Below are 27430 nucleotides of genomic sequence, written 5' to 3' on the forward strand. Positions count from 1 at the left end.
CAAGAATGTATATATTGATGTGGGTGTTCCTCAGGGCTCTGTTCTGGGCCCTGTATTGTTTCATTTTATATGTAAATGATTTACCTATGTATGTAAGAAATCATTTTATGTGTATGTATGCTGATGATACTTCTGTCATTGTAAAAGATGGAGAGGAACTGGATTTAGAGACAACCTGTTGTGACCTGTTAAAAGATCTCAAAACATGGTTTGATAGCAATCTGCTTCACTTAAATGTTAATAAGACCGGATATATTTATTTTCACAATTCTCAAAAGAGAAATTTGAAGGACATTAATATTTCTATTCAAGATCAATACTTACGTAAATGGGAAACTACTAAATTCTTGGGCGTTACATTTGATGATTGTTTGTCTTGGAGACCCCATTGCACAAGTTTAATTTCTAAGCTCAATAGCATTTGTTATCAAATCAGAATTTTGAGGACGGTAATAAATCACGATGTATTAATGTCTTACTATTTCGCACACGTCGAGTCAAGGCTTTCATACGGTATTTGTTTTTGGGGATCTGGAACTATGCTGAATGATATATTTATTGCTCAAAAGCGTATTGTCAGATGCATAGCGGGTGTTGACAGTAGGACCTCTTGTAGGGAACATTTTTTTATAATATAATATTCTTACTGTTTATGGTTTATACATTTTTAATGCTTTACTACTAATTTATAAAAATCTGTCTGATTTTCATCAAAATTGTGATTTCCATACCTACGACACTCGTAACAAAAATAGTTTAACTATTCCAGCTCACCACCTTACAAACACTAGTAGAACATATATGGTCTTTGGTATCAAAATATACAACAGTTTGCCTGATGACATCAAATATACAAAAAATTCTCTGAAATTTAGGAATTATATAAAAACGAAATTAATAAAAGTGTGTCCCTACAGTCTTGAGGATGCACTCATGGGCCCTTGAAATGAATAATGTTTTTTTTTATATTTGACTTATTTTACATTAAATTGTAATTGTATATATTTCACCATGTCTATGCATACTTTATGCCATCGACAATAAAGTTCTATCTATCTATCTATCTATCTATCTATCTATCTATCTATCTATCTATCTATCTATCTATCTATCTATCTATCTATCTATCTATCTATCTATCTATCATCTTTCTTTATTTCATTCTTTATTTCCTTTTCTCTTTCCTTTCTCCTTTTACTTCTTTCTTTATTTCATTCTCTATTTCCTTTTTCTTTATTCCTTTTTTCTTTCCTTTCTTCTTTTACTTCTTTCTTTATTTCCTTTTTCTTTTCTTTTTCTATATTTTATTCTTTATTTCCTTTTTTCTTTCCTTTCTCCTTTTACTTCTTTCTTTATTTTCTTTTTCTTTAGTTCATTCTTTATGTTCTTTTTCTTCAATCCTTTTTTCTTTCCATTCTTCTTTTACTTCTTTCTTTATTTCCCTTTTTTCTTTTTTCTTTATTTCATTCTTTCTTTCCTTTTTCTTTCCATTCTCCTTTTATTTCTTTCCTTATTTCCTTTTTCTTTATTTCCTTTTTCTTTATTTCCTTTTTCTTTATTTCCTTTTTCTTTATGTCCTTCTTCTTTATTCCTTTTCTTCTTTCCTTTCTCCTTTTACTTCTTTCTTCATTTCCTTTTTCTTTATTTCCTTTTTCTTTGTGTCCTTCTTTACTCCTTTTTTTCTTTCCTCTCTCCTTTTACTTCTTTCTTTATTTCCTTTTTCTTTATTTCCTTTTTCTTTATGTCCTTCTTTATTCCTTTTTTTCTTTCCTCTCTCCTTTTACTTCCTTCTTTATTTCCTTTTCCTTTATGTCCTTCTTCTTTATTCCTTTTTTTCTTTCCTCTCTCCTTTTACTTCTTTCTTTATTTCCTTTTTCTTTATTTCCTTTTTCTTTATGTCCTTCTTTATTCCTTTTTTCTTTCCTTTCTCCTTTTACTTCTTTCTTGATTTCCTTTTTCTATATTTCCTTTTTCTTTATGTCCTTTTTCTTTATGTCCTTCTTCTTTTTTCCTTTTTTTCTTTCTTTTCTCCTTCTACTTCTTTCTTTATTTCCTTTTTCTTTATGTCCTTCTTCGTTATTCCTTTTTTTCTTTCTTTTCTCCTTTTACTTCTTTCTTTATTTCCTTTTTCTTTATTTCCTTTTACTTTATGTCCTTCTTTATTCCTTTTTTTCTTTCCTCTCTCCTTTTACTTCTTTCTTTATTTCCTTTTTCTTTATGTCCTTCTTCTTTATTCCTTTTTTTCTTTCCTCTGTCCTTTTACTTCTTTCTTTATTTCCTTTTTCTTTATGTCCTTCTTTATTCCTTTTTTTCTTTCTTTTCTCCTTTTACTTCTTTCTTTATTTCCTTTTTCTTTATTTCCTTTTTCTTTATGTCCTTCTTTATTCCTTTTTTTCTTTCTTTTCTCCTTTTACTTTCTTTATTTCCTTTTTCTTTATTTCCTTTTTCTTTATGTCCTTCTTCTTTATTCCTTTTTTTTCTTTCTTTTCTCCTTTTACTTCTTTCTTTATTTCCTTTTTCTTTATGTCCTTCTTTATTCCTTTTTTCCTTTCTTTTCTCCTTTTACTTCTTTCTTTATTTCCTTTTTCTTCATGTCCTTCTTCATTTCTTTTTTTCTTTCCTTTCTCCTTTTATTTCTTTCTTTATTTCCTTTTTCTTTATGTCCTTCTTTATTCCTTTTTTCTTTCCTTTCTCCTTTTACTCCTTCCTTTCCTTTTCCTTTTCTTTTTTCTTTATTTCATTCTTTATTTCCTTTCTCCTTTCCTTTCTACTTCTTTTTTATTTCCTTTTCCTTTTCCTTTTTTCATTTTTATTTCCTTTTTTCTTTATTCCTTTTTCTTTCCTTTCTCCTTTTACTTCTTTCTTTATTTCCTCTTCCTTTTCCTTTTTTCATTTTTATTTCCTTTTTCTTTCCTTTCTCCTTTTACTTCTTTCTTTATTTCCTTTTCCTTTTCTTTTTCTTTATTTCATTCTTTCTTTTCTTTTCTCTTTCCTTTCTCCTTTTATTTCTTTCCTTATTTCCTTTTTCTTTATTTCCTTTTTCTTTATTTCCTTTTTCTTTATTCCTTTTTTTCTTTCCTTTCTTCTTTTACTTCTTTCTTTATTTCCTTTTCCTTTTCTTTTTTCTTTGTTTCATTCTTTATTTCCTTTTTTCTTTACTGTTTCCTTTTATTTCTTTCTTTATTCCTTTTCCTTTCCTTTCTTTCCTTCTTTATTTCTTATTTTCTTTCTTTCCTTCTTGTTTTCTTTCTTTCTTAGTTTTACATCCCTTGTGGTACCGGATTATAGACCGCTGCGGTGTAGGGTAGGGAAGATATTGTCTCTGAATCAACAATAGCCCACGGTATACGAGAAAGTGCAATCCTTGAGAGGTGTATGAAGAATAAAGCGTAGGATAAAGGACAGAAATGTACGAAGGAACTTTGACAACGAGAAATGTCGATCCAATAGTTTTCAAGAAATGCTTTAAGTTACAACATTTAGGCAGTAATCCTAAAACTGAGTTACTTCGCCACATGAGAGATGCTGGAAACACACAAAATTGTACTCTTCGTTATCTCGGTAACCATTCTTTCGTAAGAGAAGGAAACGGAACTTAATCAAGCGGATCTGACAACCTAGATTTAAAATATTCCCTAATTCTTGAACGAATTGTGATGGTCATGATGATGATAATTATAGTCCAGATTTTTATGTAATATGGACCCTAAAAATATGTACATAAAAACCACAAAACTTGTACTAAATATGTAATATCGAAATTGCACAGGGAGTTGAGAATTAAATTTTCATTGTTTCTTTAAAAACCCGTTTTATTTTAACTAAATTACATCAATTTCATACAAATTACACATTTACATAGGTCACGATATAGTTTTTGTTGCTATTTTAACGTTAATCAAGACATGAAGCGCAATGTGCTACAAGATATTCCTAGGCGCTTGCCTGCCGATCCGGAGTTGCTCTCGGGACCGGGTTCGATTCCCGCTTGGGCTGATTTTTTTTCGAGGTTTTCCCCAACCGTAAGGCAAATGTCAGATAATCTATGGCGAATCATCGGCTTCATCTTGCCAAATATCGTTTCGCTATCACCAATCCCATCGATGCTAAATAATCTCTTAGTTGATACAGCGACGTTAAATAACCAAGTAAAAAAATATATATATTCCTTCATATTTTCAGGAGTTGAAATTCAATCGGTGATTGGATAGTACGTTTTTATATACCGAAAATGATCTCTCGACATCGACTGAGGTTACTGGTCCATATTTAAACAAATGGATGTGGACAACAGCAATGTCTTCTGGAGGATAGCTTGTTTTTCCGATGAAGATCTGGATAACAGTAAATAAACTGGAGTAACCACGATTTCTTTCAAAGACAGCTTCCAATTTTCTCACGACTACCTACGTGGTTGTCTTGTCTTGAATACTGGAATATGTATCCCATTATGTGTTGACAACATTGGGTTTAAAATTGTATAATAGTACATTATTCAACGAGCCTATACTGAAAGTAATTAAGACGAGCGCAAGCGAGTTGCATAATATTCATACGAGCGTCTTAATTACCATTATAGGCAAGTTTCATACGACTTTTTATGCTCGACCATATTTCTAACTTGAAATTATTCAGATGTATACATTTTATTTGTATCTGACAAGATCGGAAGTGACCATGTTCTAGGTCGTGAATTGTGAGATGTGCGCAGACGCGAAAGTATTGATTTTTTTTTCCGAGGAACAATAATGTCATTGACCTTGATGTAATCCCGTTAAACTTGGTATAACCTTGATTATTAAATTCGACATTGAAAAACGATATGACAAATTGAATTTATTTGAATATTATTTACAATTAATGCTAATTATTATAGTAACAGAACATAACCTTCTGCGACAGTATTGGATTTCCAGCCTCCGTGACTTTTCGCTAATTCTCTTTCGATTGCATATCCGAGAGTAATCGATACTTGCGGTTTTATAACAGTACAAAGCTGACTTGTGATTGGCTATATACCTGTAAGCTGAGTTGTCATTGGCTGAACACCTGTACTTTAATGAGTAGGTGTACTTTAATGACATGCATTAAAGGACTACTACCAGGTGTATAGTTACTACATTTCGGCATGGTCGAGCATAAATATTTTTATAATTTCGTTTCAGTTTATGCTGAAATATTAATTTTCTTTACAAGGCATTTAATTAAACAACATTTGGAACAGATGTTAATTTTATGTAAATACACGTACTTATATTAAAATATGTATTTTTGTGCGAAATGTTTAAAAATATGTAGTATTAAAATTAAATTTGATGGTCTTACCAGCCTAATTCGCCAACATATTTAATTTTCACACAGATACATACTAAGGAAAAATATGGAATTGCATAAAAATCCGGACTCTGATGATAATGGTGATATTTTAAACCCTGTCACATGGAGTGCTGCTCCGCCACTGACGAGCTCCAGAATCTGAGTCCGTCGTCTTGTCCCGTCAAACAGAACTTATCCATCATTTAAGAAAACAGTGTGGCAGGATTCTCAGGCGTCGTTCATTAGCCGGACGCAAGCACCGAATGGATTTTACAACAGAAGTTTATCTGGAGGTTCAATAAAACATAGAAGACTGAAAAGAAGGTACCTTCATGTATAATACCAGTACATATGCATATTATTTAGATCATTCCATTGTTATGGCAGACAAAGAGAGATAGATGAGTATACAATCTATAAAAGCACAGATGGGAAGGTTAGTAACTTTTCGACAACTGCTGATGACGATGTTATATAAAAAGTCAGTAAATTTTGTACTTTCCAATCTCATAATTTCTGGGTGTAGGGAGTGAGTCATCAAAGTTTTCAGAATTATTTCGTTAAGACTGCACGTAATATCTGAATAACATACAGAAGACCTAACAGATATCTATTAACGAATATTATGAAGAAAAAATTACGGATTATTTTAAGTAACAACGAAATAAGAGCAATACTATTTAAGGGGGTACATATACACACCATTAAACATTTATAAATTTTATTTCTTCATATTCATAAGCCCTTATAATAATAATAATAATAATAATAATAATAATAATAATAATAATAATAATAATAATAATAATAATAATAATCCGTGGCGCTACAGCCCGTGAAGGGTATAGACCGACCACCCGACTGCTGGCCTCACGCCCATATGCCGAAACAGAGGTTGACGATCATCCAACCAGAATGGAGGTATCGTGTGGTTAGCACGATGATCCCCCCAGCCGTTATAGCTGGTATTCGCAACCGGATTTCGCTATCTATCGTAGCTCCACAAGTACATCACGATGCTGGGTGAGCACCGGTCCCCTACACTGGCCGAAATTTCATAAGAAAACTTCTTCTCCATCAGGACTCGAACCAGCGCGCATTCCGTAATGCGAGTCCTAGGCGAGATGCCTTAGACCGCGACGCCACGGCGCGGGACCCTTAAGCCATTATTTACCTACAAATGACCTTTAAGGAACGCGGAGGTTCATTGCCGTCCTCACATAAGCCCGCCATATGTCCTTATCCTGAGCAAGATTAATCCAGTTCTTACCATCACATCCCACCTCCTTCAAATCTATTTTAAAATTATCCTCCCACCTACGTCTCGGCGTCCCCAAAGGTCTATTTGCCTCTGGTCTTCAAACTAACATTCTGTACGCACCATACGTGCTATGTGCCCTGCATCTCAAACGTCTAGATTTAATGTTCCTAATTGTCAGGTGAAGAATAAAATGCGTGGAGTTCTACGATATGTAACTTTCTTCATTCTCTTGTAACTTCATTCCTCTTAGCCCCAATTATTTTTCTATGCACCTTATTCTCGAATACCCTTAACTTCTGTTCCTCTCTCAAAGTGAGACAACTTTTGTGATCCGTACTGCCTACGTCAGCGGTCATCAGAACACTGCACTCTCGGGCTAGCGTCTCTTACCCGCAACCCATTTCGGCGAGTGCTGATGACCATTGGCCTACGTCCTCCTCCATATTTCAGAGACGCAATCACGTAAACAAAGTTTTTCTGAACATGAGTTTATTAAAAAATATGATCAGATGGTTCCCATCTACCTACCACCGAGCCTTGTAGCATATAAGCACTACCAGTCAAAAGTTTTTGATCACCTATCACAACTATGAATTTGTGGTTCAAACAGGGATTTCGTTTTGAATATTCTGTCATATCATAATGCTAGAGAGAGAAAATATTTATTTTGTTCTATTTAGTTTTTCCGATGTGTTTGTAAATTGAAATAATATATATAGCTGTTTTCATAGCTGATCGAAAACTTTTGACCGATAGTGTATGTATGTATGTATGTATGTATGTATGTATGTATGTATGTATGTGTGTATGTATGTATGTATTTATTTATTTTTTATTTTAGTAGGTTATTTTACGACGCTTTATCAACAGCTTAGGTTATTTAGCGTCTGAATGAGATGAAGGTGATAATGCCGGTGAAATGAGTCCAGGTATCTCTTATTAGGGCCCTGTCTCTTATTTGGGTACTTCACCTTACACTACCAGTCAAACGTTTTTGATCACCTATCACAACTATGGATTTGTGGTTCAAACAGGGATTTCGTTTTGAATATTCTGTCATTTCATAATGCTAGAGAGAGAAAATATTTATTTTGTTCTGTTTCGTTTTTCCGAAGTGTTTGTAAATTGAAATAATGTATATAGGCCCCTAACTGTTTTCATAGCTGATCGAAAACTTTTGACCGGTAGTGTATGTTATGTCCTGTATATTGTGTATGTATGTATGTATGTATTTTTTTTATTTTAGTAGGTTATTTTACGACGCTTTATCAACATCTAAGGTTATTTAGCGTCGGAATGAGATGAAGGTGATAATGCCGGTGAAATGATTCCGGGATCCAACACCGAAAGTTACCCAGCATTTGCTCATATTGGGTTGAGGGGAAACCCCGGAAAAAAACCTCAACCAGGTAACTTGTCCCGACCGGGAATCGAACCCGGGCCACCTGGTTTCGCGGCTAGACGCGCTAACCGTTACTCCACAGGTGTGGACTGTATGTATGTATGTATGTATGTATGTATGTATGTATGTATGTATGTATGTAGGTATGTATGTGTGTATGTATGTAACTTACGTGTAAGCTCTATATGTATTCTATTGTGGGACTTGAATATGTATACGCTGCACAACTTATATTTAACTCTAAGAAATATATTTATGTGATTAGCTGAATTGATTCTACTGTGTAAATACTAAAATTGCTTTACAATGAAAATAAATTAAACATATTACTCGTAACTTATGAAGGTTTGGAACGAAACATTTACAAACAATGTTGCAGGAAAGAAGAGACAATGTAAGACGAAGCAGACAGAAGGAAAGGGGAGAAAAGGAAGGAGCAGAGCAAATTAGTAAAGGAATGTGTCTATGAGTGTCGGAAGAACGAATGGATTTGTGGTTCTTGTAGAGGCGCATGGTGTAAGATATGATCATTCATGTTTTAAATCGGAGTCTCAGAAGCAATACGATGTACTGAATTTGTTGCCGGTTTGTGCCGAAGATCGAACCCGGCCCCCTGGCTGAGTAATTGCCGTGGCGAGGAAGGATTTAATAAAAGAAGAGTGCTGGCTGGCTGGCGTCGCATTGCGCTCCCCGGTCACGGAGAGGCGGCACTTCAACAGCCACTCAACGCGCGATGAGGAAGAACAGCAACTTCGTTTACATGCCGTTGTTGTTCCGGACGAGGTTTAAGGGTACTTGAAGCCCCCGCCGCTTTCCGCAGGGATCAACCTCAAATTACGTGGAGGGGGTCGCAGGTCGTTGGGTCGTCGGGAGGGGCAGGAAATGGCTCGGACGCCCCATGATGAGGTTCCTCGTAATCCCCCGCTATTTCGTCGCTGCTAACAGGTGCTTTGTATTCAGAAGACGCCGCCGGTGCTGTAGTTTTAGCCACGGCGCTTTTGTTTAAAAAAAAGTGAAAAAGCACTTTTTGATGTTTAGTGTGGCAGAGTTGGTCATGGCACCGTGTCACAGGGGCTTTGCACTAAGCCTTCTTCTCGACGCGTGATTTACGGGCGAGTATAAGGAGACGGCGCCAACTCATAACGTCTGGTCTACGTTAACTTTGCAGCAGAAGCAGACGAGAGGGGGCATCAGTGTTCCCACAGGCACGGTGCATGCTTGTGAGCCCGAACTGTTCCGCTGTTCGGTAAACAGTAACAGCACCTCCACATAGAAATGATGTTCATATATACAGGGACAACATTTTATTTTTACTAACATTTTTAATATTAACCTGGCTATACCTTTAGAGACCTCAACCTCAATTTCAATAATTGGAAATTTATCCTTCGAAGAGGTGGAAAAATTCAAATATCTTGGAGCAACAGTAACAAATATAAATGACACTCGGGAGGAAATTAAACGCAGAATAAATATGGGAAATGCATGTTATTATTCGGTTGAGAAGCTCTTCTCATCCAGTCTGCTGTCGAAAAATCTGAAAGTTAGAACTTATAAAGCAGTTATATTACCGGTTGTTCTGTATGGTTGTAAAACTTGGACTCTCACCCTGAGAGAGGAACATAGGTTAAGGGTGTTTGAGAATAAGGTGCTTAGGAAAATATTTGGGGCTAAGCGGGATGAAGTTACAGGAGAATGGAGAAAGTTACACAACACAGAACTGCACGCATTGTATTCTTCACCTGACATAATTAGGGACATTAAATCCAGACGTTTGAGATGGGCAGGGCATGTAGCACGTATGGACGAATCCAGAAATGCATATAGAGTATTAGTTGGGAGACCGGAGGGAAAAAGACCTTTAGGGAGGCCGAGACGTAGATGGGAGGATAATATTAAAATGGATTTGAGGGAGGTGGGGTATGATGATAGAGACTGGATTAATCTTGCACAGGATAGGGACCGCTGGCGGGCTTATGTGAGGGCGGCAATGAACCTTCGGGTTCCTTAAAAGCCATTTGTAAGTAAGTAAGTAATACCTTTAGAGAACCGGAAACACAGATTGCTCCTCCTTCCACGACTGTAGTTCGATGATACTGGCGTAACACACAAACAAATCACTTTACTAGGTATAGGAGGGAAGAAAAGTAGTTCATCCATTTACGTAAAGTAGGAAATATCGCGATTTTGAGTTAGATAATTTTCATTAGGTTTTTGTTTAATCTTAATACGGTACTGTATTAAGAATAAGTGTTTTTACTCACGAAGTGAGTTATCCATGCGAACGTATTCATTATGCAGTGTATATTATACTGTCTACATCACATTAGCGTACAATATAGAGAATGAAGTTAAATTGAAAAATAATCATAATATGGATATTTAAAAACATTTTTGAAAATGGTGGCCGTTCATTTCGAAACAGGCTTCAGTTCTTTTGTGCATATTATCGCACTATAGACTATTGCATCTAATTCCAATTGCCAGTTTCGTCCTTCGTACTAGTAACTCATGTTGAAATAATTCTGTACCTACTCTATAAAAGAGTACCTTACGTACTGTAAATTCAATCTTCACTTCTGCCCGACTACACAGATAAAATTACTCAGACATGCTATCTAGGCTACTGTCCGTCCAAGTGGTTATGTGGCAGGATCGTAGAAAGGGGGAAAATCACGTGACAGTGAATTACTTAACGAGGCCCTTTTATTTAAGTTATTTTAAACAGTTATATAATATTACCTAAACGTCCAATTCCTAACAGAAATTAATGTTTTCAGAAAAGAGCTAAGACAGCCCTGCTTTTACAGAGGGGCGAACAGAAGCAGGTGGAGGAAATAGGGATGCGACGCAGGCAAACGGACAGCACCTGTGCGAAAATATGATTCAATATTGAAAGCTCTTTCGTCACTGGAAAACGCGAACATATTTCTGGAACGCACTATACTCACTAACTATACTATATGCGGTCTTGGATCTGTGTGTAGAGTACAGTTGAAACTTCATTAGTAGAAGAGGTGGGAGTGAAGTACATTCAAAAACTCAGGTACAATAAAAATTGAAGTAAAAATAAAATGATGTCCCTGTACAACACAAGAAACCGTGACCTTTTTGACATACCTAAGTGTAGGCTGACTAAAACAATGAATAATTATTTTATTACATCTCTAAAAATAGCAAATAAATTCCCGAGATATCTTTTTAATCTGCAAAGGAAGACTTTTAACAGACTTGTCTCTGGTTGGTTAATCAGTAAACCATTTTATGAAATTAATGAGTTTTTTAATGTCAATGTTGTTGAGAGTTTTTGAATTAATTTTATTGTTTTGTTTTTTTATTACTGACTTTGTCAATTGCACAATGTTGTGTGCTCTGACTGTACAATACTGAATATACTGAATTTTTGCACATGGCTAACGTTATAGTGAGGGTCACATAAGAACAGTTCCTAAACAGCAAATATTGTCATCTTGTCAGTGTTGCCAACTGTTACCAGATATCACACGATCCTACGTACTAAATGACTTATTTACTTAGCGTACTTTACGTTGGAAGGTTATTCTAAATAATTCAATAATTTGTAACATTTTCGTAGGCAAACTATGCGAGAAAGGGATCAACTTGTCAAGTATTTTGTCTGGCAATACGAAATTTATTGATTTGACTAAACAATTGACTCACGAGACCTAACCAAAAGATGTATTTTGTTTGACCACATGAAATTATTAGTACTAACTCCGAAAACTTACCTCACTATAGTTTCGAATTGTAAACACAACACATAAAATAACTATTATATATACTGATATTAATTAATTATTAGTATGTTCATATTTCACTACCTTCCAGTAACTGGCTCAGAAATCTAGTAAAATTTTAATTTCATGGAACTCCAGTACCGATAAATATTGTTGACATTTGTCTCAGCTGCCAATATACCAGTTACAAAATCACTACCATTTGTAGTATTTGTCAGTATCGAAATTCGAAACGAAGTTGGCAAAAGAAACTTCAATCTGCAAACTGGAAAATCATCAAAAACCGCTAGCATATGTAGTAATGGGGGAAAAATGGTTAGGTTTCACCCTTAGGGTATGAAGTAAGCCGACCCGGACTATACATTCCTTCCTTCCGAATAAGATTTTAGATCAGACATGAAGATAATCAAAGCATGCATTTGCTCACTGTGGTGTGCGAGACATAGCTACTTTCGACACCATCACTCAATACACTCGCAGTAGCACTAAATGGAAATGTGTTTAGTGTTATGTTAAATGAAAAAAATAATATACAGCGTGTTAACTAATATGTGGGAAACTTTTAGAGAATCGATAGACCCTAAAGCAGGAAAAATAAATCATGCAAATATACTGTATAGTCAATTTTCTTTTGTATTTTTAAATACAGGTACTTTTAAGTTCATACATATTTGCTAAGATATTACAAGACAATCGTTTTATAGTTGGTTACTAGTAGTCGTAGTAGTAGCAGTAGTATTTAGTAGTATTTATTTATTTATTTGACCTGGTAGAGATAAGGCCATCAGGCCTTCTCTGCCCCTTTACCAGGGGATTACAACTATAATATGAAGAATAAAATTACAATTAATATTAAATTTACAATTACAATTACAATAAGAATTAAAGTACGACAAGATTACCTGATTAATAAAAGCTAGACAATTTATCATAGAAGTTAAGAACAAAGAATATTTTTTGTATTTACTGAATTACAAATTAAACCTAGAATAACAAAATTCTATAGTGATGAAATTACCATATACTGAGATATTTTGTGACAGATTAAGAGAACTATTTACAAGAAACCATGTCTGAACGAGTCTGAATTACTGACCAAGTGACTAGTAAGTTTGCGTTTGAACTAAATTTTATTTCGACAGTCCCTGATGCTAGCAGGTAACGAATTCCAGAGTCTTGTCAGGGCTATTGTGAAAAAGGATGAGTATGAGGAGGTGCGATGGGATGGTATTGTAGTAGTGTTTCATGGCGAGAGCGTGTGTTCAGATTGTGGTGGGAAGATGTGTGTTCAGAAATAACGCTTTCTGTCTGCCATACTATTCACCGATTAAGCATAACTTAGCAGAAATGGAGTGCAGAACTTCTACAATGCTCGTGTATGGGCTGACGAAAATCCACTTGAAGATTGGAAGCAAGACACGAACTACAGTTTAGCATTATGTATGGGCTGAAATAATTGGTGATAGAGTAATAGATCCTTTCTTTAAGCTGTAACATTGACAGGAGCATCATACTATGAATTTTTGAAGAAACATTAAAATGTTTTGCTGGAAGAAGCTCCATTAGATTTAATTCACCTTAAATCGTTCATGCATAACGGAATCCGCCTCATTTTTCTTTTGTTTCTAAAAAGATTCTAAGTTAGCGATTCCGTATTGAGTGCTAGGTCATAGGTGGGACTGCAAATAAAACTCAACGCAAAATTTCATCCTGGGAGCGTCTTACAGCCCTGATTTGGAGCCTAGCGATTTCCATATGTTCTCAGCACTGAAGGAGTTGGAAGGTCGTCGTTTCCAGAACGATGTCAGCAGATACAACAAACACCCGAAATATGAAAAGAGAGTAAGACAGGTCATGATGTGGCACTTGTGAGTCTGTATTAGAACTCATGGTGGCCATTTTTTCTATAGAATTATGCACGAATTTTGTAAACAAATATGTGCAAGTAAAGTTGTAACATGCGAACATGTAAGAACTAAAATGTACATGTAATTTTATTGTATAAGAAAGCGAAGTTTAGTATATATTGTTAGATGAAATTATTTGCTTGTTTTTAGGTTTTGTATCCATTCCCCGAATGTTTCCTGCATATTATTGTACACCCTATAAAATATTTAACTAAATCTTGAAAATTTTCTAATATGTCAGCGATTTATTTCAGTCGCTGTAGCAAAGAAATAAGCTTGTCTTAAATTTTGGGATTTCCATATTTGGGGCATTTTTCTCCTTATGTTAGCCGCATATCGACTTCAAAATTTTTAAGTTTATTTTCTCATTTTAAGCATAAAGACAATTACGGATATAATTATTAAAAAGCAGATCCCAATTCATTGTAACACTGAGAAAAATTAATTACCTAACTTTAGTACGAAATAGAGCTGCGCAGAAGAAAATCTTCTAGGTGCTTCTAAATTAAGAACCTCATCAACGTAAAATGGCGTGAAAACAAATGATTGAGGAACCATGAGAAACACAAAGGTGACTTACCTCTCATAATTTCTAGAAAAATGGCAATTTTCTCTGAGAACATATTTCACTTCATACCAGAAACTGCTCCAAATTAAACGTACTTCCTTTATGACGGATATTCGTAAGAGCTAGGGTCGTCTAATTCCAAAAAAAAAAAAAAATCGTTTACAGCTTCTAAGCCATAAAATTTGTGTCAAGATATTTCGATTGGTCGATCTGGTTGGCGAGTTGATATAGCGCAGGCCTTCTATGCCCAAGGTTGCGGCTTCGATCCCGGGCCAGATCGATGGCATTTAAGTGTGCTTAAATGCGACAGACTCATGTCAGTAGATTTACTGGCATGTAAAAGAACTCCTGCGGGACAAAATTCCGGCACATCCGGCGACGCTGATATAACCTCTGCAGTTGCGAGCGTCGTTAAATAAAACATAACATTTAACATTTATTTCGAATGGAGGCAAACTCTTCAGGTAGTAGGCTAATCCAAAACAACTCTTTGTGAAGGCATATAGTCTCTGTCGTTTTATCTATTATCGGTACTTCATTTGTGAAAGCTAGGTACTCAAAGAAAATGCCGTAAGAGCTGATTTAGAATATATCTTAATTTCTGTATATAATTGCCCGTTAATGTTTTAGTTGAAATGATCTCATTGCACGTGTATTATTTCAAAAAATTAAACATGAATTAAATAGATGAAGTAGTATAATAAAACCAGCTGTAAACAAACAAGAAAGCGGTCGACATGTCTAGAACATCAGAGAAACTGAAAACATGGGTATATATCCATGACAATCTCGAATAGATTCTTTGCTGCATTACCTTAATCCTATTTCTTTGTGAAATTATGAAGTAAAAAAGTCGTTAGAATAAACTGCTATTAATGTTTGTTTCTTCGAGGGAACAGAAATGCCTTTCATTAAGATTTTTGCAGGAAAACATACGTTATCATGAATTTATTTCGAAGTAAACGTGCTTATCCAAAATAGGGATCCACAACGGAAATGTTAGCTGAGGAGAAGCGTATGATTTGTCACTTGCTCAAGTTGTGTCTCTTGACTGGGAGAGGGGAAATGCGACCGGAATCAGAATGTGGTTTTTTTGGATTAAGATCTGAGGCTTTATTTATAAATCATGAAGTGACATGTCGTTTATTGCGTGGGAGGGTGATAGGGTAATGTAAAGGGTGTGGTAAGGGAATAAAACTTTTCATCGCAGAATGTGAGGGACAAGCTTCCCCTCGACTGATAAAAAATCAGAGTTCAAAATTCGTTGCAAATATCCCTCCATACTCATGTTGTCTCTTATATGGAAAAAAATGAATATGCTAGCGAAAAAAACTGTGTTAATTGCGGTAAAACATGAAAACAGTTCTAGTGCTATTAAAAAAATTACTTTAAATTACTGTACACTCTTAGAAAAAAAAAACACAGTTTTGTCACACATATACTTTACAAGTCCCAGAAAAGAGTCAGTGCGCATGATCGGAGGACGAGCGACATGGTTCACAAGAGAACGAATAGTTGAGGTAATAAAATTAGTTTTGTTTTATTGTACAGGGACATCATTTTATTTTTACTAACATTTCTAACATTAACCTACCTATACCTTTGGATCAACGATTAAGAACCGGAAACACGTTTTCTACCTCCTCCCACGACTGGAGTTCGATGATACTGTCGTAATATACAAACAAATCACTTCACTCGGTATTGGAGGGAAGAAAAGTACTTCATCCATTTACGTAAACTAGGAAATATCGCGATTTTGAGTTTGATAATTTTCATTAGGTTTTTGTTTAATCAAAATACAGTACAATATTAACAATGAGTGTTTTTACTCACGAACTGAGCTTTCCATGCGGACGTATTCATTATGCAGTGAATATTATACTGTCTACAGTACATTAGCGTACAATATAGAGAATGAAGTTAAATTGAAAAATAATCATAATTTGGATATTTAAACATATTTTTGAAAAAGGAGGCCGTTCATTTCGATACAGGCTTCAGTTCTAATGTGCATATTATCGCACTATAGACTATTGTACGTAATTCCAATTACCAGGTTCGTACTTCGTATCAGTAACTGATGTTGAAATAATTCTGTACCTACTCTATAAAAGAGACCTTACGTACTGTAAATTCAATCTTCACTTCTGCCCGATCCGAAAAGATAAAATTACTCAGACATGCTATCTACTGTCCTTCCAAGTGGTTACGTCGCAACGTCGTAGAAAGGGAGGAAATCACGTCACAGTTAATTGCTTAACGAGGCCCTTTTATTTAAATTATTTTAAACAATTTTATGGGTATAATATTATGTAGACGTCCAATTCCTGACAGAAATTAATGTTCTCAGAAAAGAGCTAAGACATCCCAGCCACTAGCATTTACAGAGAGGCGAATAGAAGCAGGTGGGGGAAACCGGGATGCGATGTAGACAAATGGAAAATGATGCAATATTGAAAGCTCTTTCGTCACTGGAAAACGCGAACATATTTTTGGAACGTACTGTTTACTATGACCGTAAGGCTACTGTGACTGTATATGCGGTCTTGGATCTGTGTGGAGGACGGTTGAACTTCATTAGTAGAAGGGGTGAGAGTGAAGTACATTAAAAAACTCAGTTACAATAAAAATTGAAGTAAAAATAAAATGATGTCCCTGTATATCAGATCATGGGCACTACTTTCTTTCCGGAACTTATGAAGTATCTGTGCGGCAACACTTTTTTCTAAGACTGTACACTAAATTAAGCTTATTATACAGGTCCCGTGTTATAATGAATTAATTGTAGACAGTGGGTTTTTTAAGGATCAAAAAATTACGATTTTGTGCCTAAGATCGGCTTTTAAACTAAAAAATAAATCCGAGGCGTGGCAGCCCACGAAGGGCCATAGACGACCACCCAGCTGCTAGCCTCACGTCCACATGCCTTAGGAGAGGTGAACGATCATCCTAACAGAACGGAGGTATCGTTAGCATAATGATCCCCCAAGCCTTTAAAACTGTCTCGATGAACCGGATTTCGCTACCTTTCGTAGCTTCCCATATTCATCACAATGTTAGTTGGGCACCGGTTCCATACGCTGGCTGAAATTTCATGAGAAAATTCCTTCCCCGTGAGAATTCGAACCAGCGCTTATTCTGTGAAGCGTGTCCTACGCATGATGCCTTACACAACGCTACAACGCGAGTCACTTCTCCATTTAGGCCTAAGAAATAATAAATAGACTGTAATAATTTTCTAAATTAAATAGAATATTGAAACACACACTAAGGAAACTGTAATATCCATTTAACGTGCATACTCAGGAAATATACAGGGTGGAAGTGAAATAACCCTGCAAGTTTTAGAGCAAATAGCTCATGTTGTATGTAACAAAAAAACACAGTAGTGACAGATTACGATAATGATTTAAAGGTAATATCCAAATCATTATCTGAATCTGTCTACAACAATATTGTAACAAAATAATACAATATAAATATTTGTTGACTTTAATATAACAGTAAAACAAGTTACCATATTGGTGGAAAGTTCATAGTTTTCTCAGAAAAATGTTTTTTTTCTTCCAAATTCAGTGAAACTTCCCTTAACGAACACTTCCTAATAGCGGACTCCTCTCAATAGCTGACATTTAGAATTCCCCTGCAAAATAACATTGGCCCTTATGATAAAAATTCTTCCAAATAGCGGACATTCTCTATAACGGACACGGACACTGAAATGTATCTCCCAACAACAATTAAAACTTCCAAATAATGGGCAGCGTGAAAGAAAAAAAGAAAAAAGACGGTTGTAAATTAAACGGAATTCTAACGGAATTCTTTGCGACAATCATTATCGTGCATTTGAACATTATTGTACTTTATTGAAGGTAAGCAGCACATTTGTTAGTTGTGATACTGTACGTGAGCAGTCCGTACTTTCTTAGTTTGTCAAGTTGAGTGTTCAGAAGTAGTCACATTAAGAATGTCACAAAAACGTAAACGTTTGTCACTAAAAGAGAAAGTGGATATTGTAAAGCATAGTGAGAAGAAGAAATTAAGTGTTCGTGAGCTGGCGACAAAGTTTAATGTGGGAAAAACTCAGGTTAGTGAAATTTTGAAAAACAAGGATTTTATTTTAAAATCATACACTGACAGAATGCAATTCTAGATTTCTTTGTGTAAGGTGAAGTGGTATAGTGACTGATGTTTATTTCATTTACAAAACATTTACTGGTACGATTTCTCTCAGAATGAATACTGTAAACAATCTCACTGTCTACTGTACTATACTGTAAAATATAGTGTTGAATATGTATGAGAAATTTAAATGTACTCTATAGATAGTAGCGATTTCCTAAATAGCGGACACTTCTCTATAACGGACATTAAATTTTTCCCCGGCAGTGTCCGCTATTGGGAAGTTTCACTGTATATAATACCCTCTTATTCGGTAACTATTGCGAGTTCCATCGTGATTCTTGTCTACATCGGTAAAAAATCTAACAAAGAATCATTTTTCCCTATATCGTATTTCAATAACGTTGGCGGTTTCCGTGTAAATTTAATTTAAAAACCACTAATTGAAAGCCACTGAACGATGCAACCACATCGCTGAGTTCGTTGACCTCTTACATTTGTATTACGTTACGAAAGGAGACTGTTAGCGGCGAGGTTGCCAGACTGCTGTAACTTCCAACTTAATTTTCTAATTAACCGTGCAGTTAATCACAAAACGTAATATGGGTTTTCTATTCATTTAAGTGTACCCTATCGTCCCTTTCAATCTTCAGGGAAATTTCGCTTCTAACCTGTAGATATTCCTGCCCTTAGTTACCCGTAACGCGATAGCTCATGAAGGGACAATGACTGCCACTCGACAGCTGACCTCATGTCCACATGTCTCACCAGAGGTGAACGATCATCCAAACAGTACAGTGGAAACATATAGTCAGCATATTGGTCCCCGAGGTGTTATAGTTATTTTTTTCGAAATCGAATTTCACTACCTAACTCAGGCCTATTCATCACGTTTGTGGTTGGGCATCGGTCTCATAAACTGGCCGAAATTTCATGAGGAAATTCCTTCCCCATGAGGACTCGAACCAGTACTCATTCCGTAACGCAAGTCCAGACGTGATGCTTTATTCCACGACGCTACGGCGCGAAATGTCTGTTCTTATAGTCATTTTAACATAGACTATTATTCTCTATAATTTTTTTTGCGCATACTTGACTTGATTCATTCACTCAAGCGTCCCCATCAATGGAGAAGTACCGAAACTGTAGCTCTTTTAGCCGCTATATGCGTTGCTCTTGATGCACCATTTCAGGCGAACTACATAGCACAGCATGATTAAAGGAGCAATGGTGGTATGTCGATAGAGGAAACGGGAGTACTTCACGAAAACCTACCACCAAACACTGTCTTTATCCAGCACAAATTCCACTTGGACCCACTGTGAATTGAACCCGGATTAACAGCATGGGAATACGACGCTTTGATCGTTCGCTAACGGTGAACCTTACACTTTATAGTTTCCTTGACAATAATTCGATGGCTGAGAACAGACTGTTCTAAGTCGAACTTTTTATAAGAAAGAAATCTGTGTTTCATTGTGTTCCAGTTCTCGTCTGCATATATGAATCTAACGAAATTGTAAATATTCCTCTCCATAAGGTTGCTATGAAGCTCTCCTGAAAAAAAATAGTAAAATGGACTTGGAACAGTCTGGTTCTGGGCCATCGAATTATTACTTGGGGACTTGTGTCGTGTGCATGAGTAAGGCTACCAACTCGTTGAAGGCTACAGGTACAACGTACACAAAGCTCACGCTGCAAGTGCTCAGGGACAGTCGTGTGTACTAAGAAAGCGGCCACAACTAATGACAGGAAGACGGACGAAGAAACTGTTATGTCGAAGCCAATGACATTCAGAGAATTAAAGGTAAACGGTCTGTTTGAGGAAATAGAAAATACGTGTTATTTCGAATGGGTATTATAGAAGTTTGAAAATACATTTTGTTTTAAATTTAAGATACAGAATTTCGTGGAGAATTCGGAGGAGATACATTATTTTTTCGAATGGAGAGTTTATATTTTGTAAGTTGTGCCACACACAAACTAGAGGCTAGAAACGGAATTCATTGAAAGGCATTGTAGTCCCTCAAATTGTAGAAAAGTCTGTCCATAGCCATGGATCGAGACGTAGAGGGGCTTGCCCTAGTAGTGACACACTAATTGAAAACTATTTTCGAGAAAAATTTAGGATATACTTATCTTTCTCAGATACGAGATCAGCTAGCAACTGCTGAAAATCGAACAGAAAACAGTAACAGTGAAAACATTCAGTATTTTAAGTCTGCTACCGAAAAATCTTCGAATGTAGATAGTCATACATTGTAATAAAATGTACACAGCAGAACAGTAAATTTGATATATTCTCATGTTTATTTTTATTATATATATGCTATGAAATTACGTGTTTCAACCTACCATAATATTATCAATATGTTGTTGCAGCCAGAAACCACTTTTGTAGCAGACCTGACAGTACCTCCGTGCTGGAAGCGGGAGTTTGTTGACATTGAAGTCCGGTCGCTTAGTCACGTGCAAAGACACAAGTCCCCAAGTTCCGAGCTTTGATTATTAAGCATATTTGTAGATGTAGGTCTATTACGCTGAAATTTTGGCATTTAACACACAAAATTAGTTTGATAGCGAAGGATTCACGGGACAATGTTTCAGCTTTCGAAGAAGATGGAGTCCACACCTGTGGAGTAACGGTTAGCGAGTCTGGCCGCGAAACCAGGTGGCCCCGGCTCGATTCCCGGTCGGGGCAAGTTACCTGGTTGAGGTTTTTCCGGGATTTTCCCTCAACCCAATATGAGCAAGTGCTGGACCCCGGACTCATTTCACCGGCATTATCACCTTCATCTCATTCAGGCGCTAAATAACCTAAGCTGTTGATAAAGCGTCGTAAAATAACCTACAAAAATAAATAAAATAAGATGGACAGGGAATTCAGTTCTACTTTCGTTTTTCTTTTCAGTAAAAATAACGGCAACACACGAACACTTGAGCCAGGGGTTCTACTGAAGCAACACACACATGTATAAAATCAGTTATGTTAACGTCTTGGTTTTAGTTTTTCTTATTTAACGAAGCCGTATCAACTACGAAATTATTTAGCGTCGATGAGATTGGTGATAGCGAGATAGTATTTGGCGAGATGAGGCCGAGAATTCACCATAGATTACCTGGCATTCGCCTTACGGAAAACTCAACTAGGTAATCAGCCCGAGCGCAACTCTGGATCGGCAGGCAAGCGCCTTAGCCAACTGAGCTATGTCGGTGTTAACGTGTAAGGGCCATATTCATACACATTTTTAGCATGGGTTTCCGGTGGATGATCAGCGAACTAACATTTTTCGTGTTCATAAACCAGTGTTAGCGATATATGATATGAATCCTGTACAAGTAATTACTCGATAGCCGGGGCTAGTTTAGCACGCTCGTAGCGCGGGCTAGCGAAATGTCTATGCATAGCACCTTTAAGCTTTATCTGCTCGTATCACTGGATTGTTTCTCCCTCGATTCCGCAGCGTGTGATGTCCTTCAGTCCATCTCTGAACTTTCCCTCGACCTGACTCAGTAGACACGATGTGAGGTAAGTCCCGTAACATGGAGTTGGTACGAAAGCGGATGTTGTCTGAGCAACAAAGAACGTGTTCACGGCGATCAAACTTCGATCTCGTAAGAGGATTGTATCTCACGACCGTGGTTCTCATACAGCTATAAAGATTCTCCTGAACATCTGTGCACAACCGTATGGGCTTCCTACAGCATAAAGTCAAGAAATACTTTGTTACCCTTGAACGGTGTTCCTTGAATTATTTGTTGGTTTAACGATTTTTATGGAATGGAGGCTTTGGCTTGGCTTGGCTTGGCTTGGCTTGGCTTGGCTTGGCTTGGCTTGGCTTGGCTTTTCGAGGGCTCGAACCGGGACGTGTCCTCACGTTTAGGCATGCTTCAGCTCATTGTGTGTTCTATACATATACCGGTATGCGATTATTGTCCAAGTCCGCCAACTGGCCTGGGTGGCATTCGTGAATTCGACGCTGACAGGTCTGCCATCCTGCCTCAGCCCCTGATAGAGCCAGGTATCATCCGCAGACAAATAGCCTGATAAGCTCAAGGGCCCGGAGCCTCAAGCCCTTCGTATATCAGCATCGGAAACCCATATTACCACAAGACATCAGCCCAGTCTATTTTTACTCTTACAGATAATAGATTACATGAGGGGGAATTGGAGAGTGTTGGTGGAATGATAGACGGATATGGGAATACCCCGAGACAAAAACGCTTTGCATCGTTTGCATTCTCCACTACAAATTCCATCACGATCTAGCAGTGGATCGAACTGTTTCTCGCCTGCATTAAAATTCAGTCATTATTTTGCGTAATGGGGGTTAACAGTGAAATTCGTGAAACCATACTTCGTTCTCAGAAATGGAATTTTCGACTTTCAGAAAGAGAGTCTCAAAAGGAGAACGTATCTGGAAATGTCAAAAATCAGTTTTTGTTTCTATTTAGTGTCCCCGCGACAGGGAGGACGAAGGTGCAAAGGACCTAATCCAATAATAATAATAATAATAATAATAATAATAATAATAATAATAATAATAATAAATTTAACATTTTAAAATTCCTTTTGAGACATACAAATTTCAAATGCCCTAAGTCCCTTTTTTCGATTTTAACTTGTTTTATCCATAATAAATGAAGATAAATAACATAGGTCCTTCAATAACTGTCTATTTTTAACCTAATGCATAATACAAAAGATTACATTAGGTTATACACATAAAACATATATACGACTAGCGCTTTCGCTATTAAGATAGCATCTTCAGGTCTGGTTAGCATATTATGAAGCTTTTTACATAAAGACATAGATGGACTGCAACATAATGAAATGTAATAAAGTACACGACGTGAGAAAAAATTTACAATATTAAGATAACTGTGCAAACAAAAGACAAAGTAAAATAATTACTTGAAAAACAAGCAAATGGTTGTCATATTTCAAACCTCTATAAGGTCTAGATATTAAAATTATAAAAACTATGCCTTGAGATAAAAGTCTGTAAAACATGTGTGCAGCTTATAAAATATAACAGAGACGGTTAAAACAGTAAAAAGTTGCAAGTCATCACGACGTATACTGGGTGTTCATTTCAAAGTGTGTCATGACGTCACTGTAGATGAGTCAGCGATTTGAAGCGAGTTTCAGCTTTTGTGTCAGAGAAGTTGCCTATTAATCAAGACCTTCAATCTGAACTTGAGAACGTGTACGGTATAACTTGAACGTCGTAGCAACAGATGGCGGTCTGTACGGTCTGTGTGCTACCATAACCTCTTTCGAGCTGTGTTTTGCGCGGCCAAGTCTTACGCAGGATATTTGTTATCATCGGTTGCGTAAGGCAACATTCCACAATACAAATCAAATGCTCCGTGTCCATGTTGACCGTCGAAGTTAATGTCAACAAATACGTAAGTATTTTTATTTTATTGGGTTATTTTACGACGCTGTATCAACATCTTGGTTATTTAGCGTCTGAATTAGATGAAGGTGATAATGCCGGTGAAATGAGTCTGGGGTCCAGCACCTAAAGTTACCCAGCATTTGCTCGCATTGGGTTGAGGGAAAACCCCGGAAAAAACCTCAACCAGGTAACTTGCCCCGACCGGGAATCGAACCCGGGCCACCTGGTTTCGCAGCCAGACGCGCTGACCGTTACTCCACAGGTGTGGACACAAATACGTAAGTAATCGTCTTAACCCTCTCCCCATATCTCGACAGTAAGAAAAAACTCACCTCATTACATGTTTCGAAACAGTTCACATTCCTGCCACTACCGGCATTACCGTAGGTATCGTTAAGTACTCTTCAGAATGAACGCCGTACTTGCTAGGCAACTTCTCTGGCAGATAAGTAATACACCTCTGCGGAAGTGTAGGAAGATTGAACTCTCTAGGCTCATCGACTAGCCACGTGACGGCATACAGCGAGCCATGACACACTTTGAATTGAACACCCAGTAGAATGGCAGCGTGTAGTGAATCTGCAAGAATCAATAAGAAATGTTTTAATAAATTTTCATAATTTCATTATGTTGCATTCCATCTATGTCTTAATGTAAAAAGCTTCATAATATGCTAACCAGACCTGAAGATGCTATCTTAATAGCGAAAGCGCTAGTCGTACAGATGCCTCAAACTAGCAAGCTGTCTCGTTCGCGCAGGCGCATAGAGCACTTCTCCCCTACCACTGTCCGCCTACTGCTGTGCACTGTGGACTAGAACGGTACAGCTCAGTTCTAATAACAGTTGAGAAGGCTGCATAGGGAGGGTACATCTTGAATACATTGTCAAGCGGTCAACTTTTCAGATAATATGACTATACCTGCGTATCGGAGCCTAGGTGGGCCCCCTCCGTTAGCTCTACTACTTCCCCTTTCCAGGCAGCTTCCTAGTTTGAGGCATCTGTATATGTGTTTTATGTGTATAACCTAATGTAATCTTTTGTATTATGCATTAGGTTAAAAATAGACAGTTATTGAAGGACCTATGATATTTATCTTTTTTTACTTGTTAACTTGTTATGGAAATGTTATGTTTTATTTAACGACGCTCGCAACTGCAGAGGTTATATCAGCGTCGCCGGATGTGCCGGAATTTTGTCCCGCAGGAGTTCTTTTACATGCCAGTAAATCTACTGACATGAGCTTGTCGCATTTAAGCACACTTAAATGTCATCGACCTGGCCCGGGATCGAACCCGCAACCTCGGGCATAGAAGGCCAGCGCTATACCAACTTGCCAACCAGGTCGACACTTGTTAACTTGTCGGACCAACATGCCTTTCAAATTTTGTTTTATCCATGTTTTAATTTATCCTTTTCGAGCGTATAGGTAACTGTAAGTTTATTTAACAGACTTTTCCCAAGTCTTTACTTACTGTTTGCATATGTGTTTTTTTTTTCCAGCGGATTTAAGGGAGTGAAATTTATTTTATCAGTTTTGTCATTTTTCTCATAACTTGTCAATTGGACTTAGGCCAGTTTGGAATCCATCTCTTCAATTGTGACATTGTTGGTGATCATAACAATGATTATATGATGAAGGTAACGATTGTGAAAATTGATGTATGTTATGACGAAAATGATGACGATATGATGAAAATAACGATTATTACAATGGATGTTGGTGATGACAACAGTCTGACGATATGATGAAGGTAACGCTTGTGAAAAATTATGTAGGTGATGACAACAATGATGACGATTGTTGCTGCTGATGATGACGATAACCTCCACTCATTAAGATCATCAGTTGAGGATTACCCAGTTATATAGGAAAAATAATTTAAGGGTTTTATTTCATTTTGTGACACGTGATTTTTCTACTTTTATCCTCCTCAATATGGATTTTGGACCACTGTGCTCAATATGCAGAACCTTTAGTGTTATGTACACAAAACAGAATTATATATACAAGAATCTTGATATTCTTCACTTCAGTGATTACATAAATAATTTAGGAACCAAAGTCCTACCCTTTATTTACGAACATTCCAACGCACTGATACGGACAACAATCAGATTAAAAATAACCCGTAATTATCAATCAAATGCACTCAAATATATGCCACTTCTCCAACCAACATTCACAATCCTTCAGACTTCTCATCTGTTGGCAAAGATATAGCCAATTAGCATAAATTAATTATCCAGTATTTCACATCAGTACTTCTTGAAAAAGGCGAGGGTCATAAACATTGACCTGAAACTTATAGATAAACGGTCATATAAAAAAGATAAAGAAAAGGTCTCTAGAAGCTGTGACATAGTTCAAGTTCAAACCGATAGGTTCTCGGAATTCTTTTAATATTCGTGTAGTTCTAATAAAAATATAATAAATAATTATAAAATATTGTCTCTAATGTTATTCTCCATCTGTCCCGAAATAATATCTTAATATTCTTTTTATCTTCATTCACATTTCCATCAGCCGATAGATAGTATATAGGCTGTGTTAGAAATTCTCACAAAATCTGGGAAAACTAAGGCTTTTTCGGGAAATAGAATAAAGATTATGCCGCTACTAATATGCCGTAACATGTCCGTTTACCACTGCATTTTTAAAAAAGAAATATAGAACATGCTGAAAGTGTAACTTAGCCTACTATATTTATTAAATTTTTGTTATTATTAATTATTATTTTATTAGATTAAAACTTCAAAATATTAATCAGTTATTGGAAGTTCATGCATTGTCGCTAGATTACGCCTACTAGTACTTTTTTGTTATCTATCCTCCAATTTTTTGTTATATAAAAAAATTTGTTTCCATTCATAGGAAAAAAATGCATTCATGCATTTCTTTTCTTACTTTTACTTTCACGTCCTAAAATCATCGTTTTTAAATAGACGACCGATTACATGTCCCGAATTGCATAATTATTACTTACCGAATATACTAAATTACGATACTGTAATATTGCAATTTGTCTCTCACATTTACCATCCTGTAACTATATTGTAGTCCTATGATCCACTCTATAAAGAAACTGCAGCAATCTCCAATATCGTTAGTTTAAAATAACTATAAAGTATTTTAAACCTTTTTCGCCTATTTTAGTCACACATTTATAAATTGACATTTAATCCCTTGCAAGTGAAGTTTCTCTTTTCACATCTCTGTTTCTTCATGAGAAATAAAAGATATATTTTGGGTGTTGTCTTTTTAATTTTACTTCTATTGGTATTCGGAAAAAATAATAAGGAAATGCGTAACAGTAACGACATTGATGAACCATTTTTTATTTTTCCTTTATACCGAGGAGTCCAAAGTCTTGCACTGCAGCCTGAAGCTTACATCTGCTTTCTGGGGAATGGTTGAAGTCCGAATAGTCACATTCCTGGTAGATATCGTGACTCAGCAAAGTGGTGTCATCTGTCGATTTTAGCCTTGTGAACTCGAGATCCAGTGAAGTCCCACTGAGGAGCCCTTTCACTCCCCTATTAGTTTAAAGGTAAGCTTTCACTACATCGTATCGGACGAATCGGACGAATCTCACGGATCGGAAAAAGACTATCTTTGCTGTAATTGTTACGTAACCGCGTTCACTACATCGTATCGGACGCATCACCTCACAGCAAATCCGTCC

Source organism: Periplaneta americana, chromosome 10 (assembly GCF_040183065.1).
Source record: "Periplaneta americana isolate PAMFEO1 chromosome 10, P.americana_PAMFEO1_priV1, whole genome shotgun sequence".
In the NCBI taxonomy this organism is placed as follows: Eukaryota; Metazoa; Arthropoda; class Insecta; order Blattodea; family Blattidae; genus Periplaneta; species Periplaneta americana.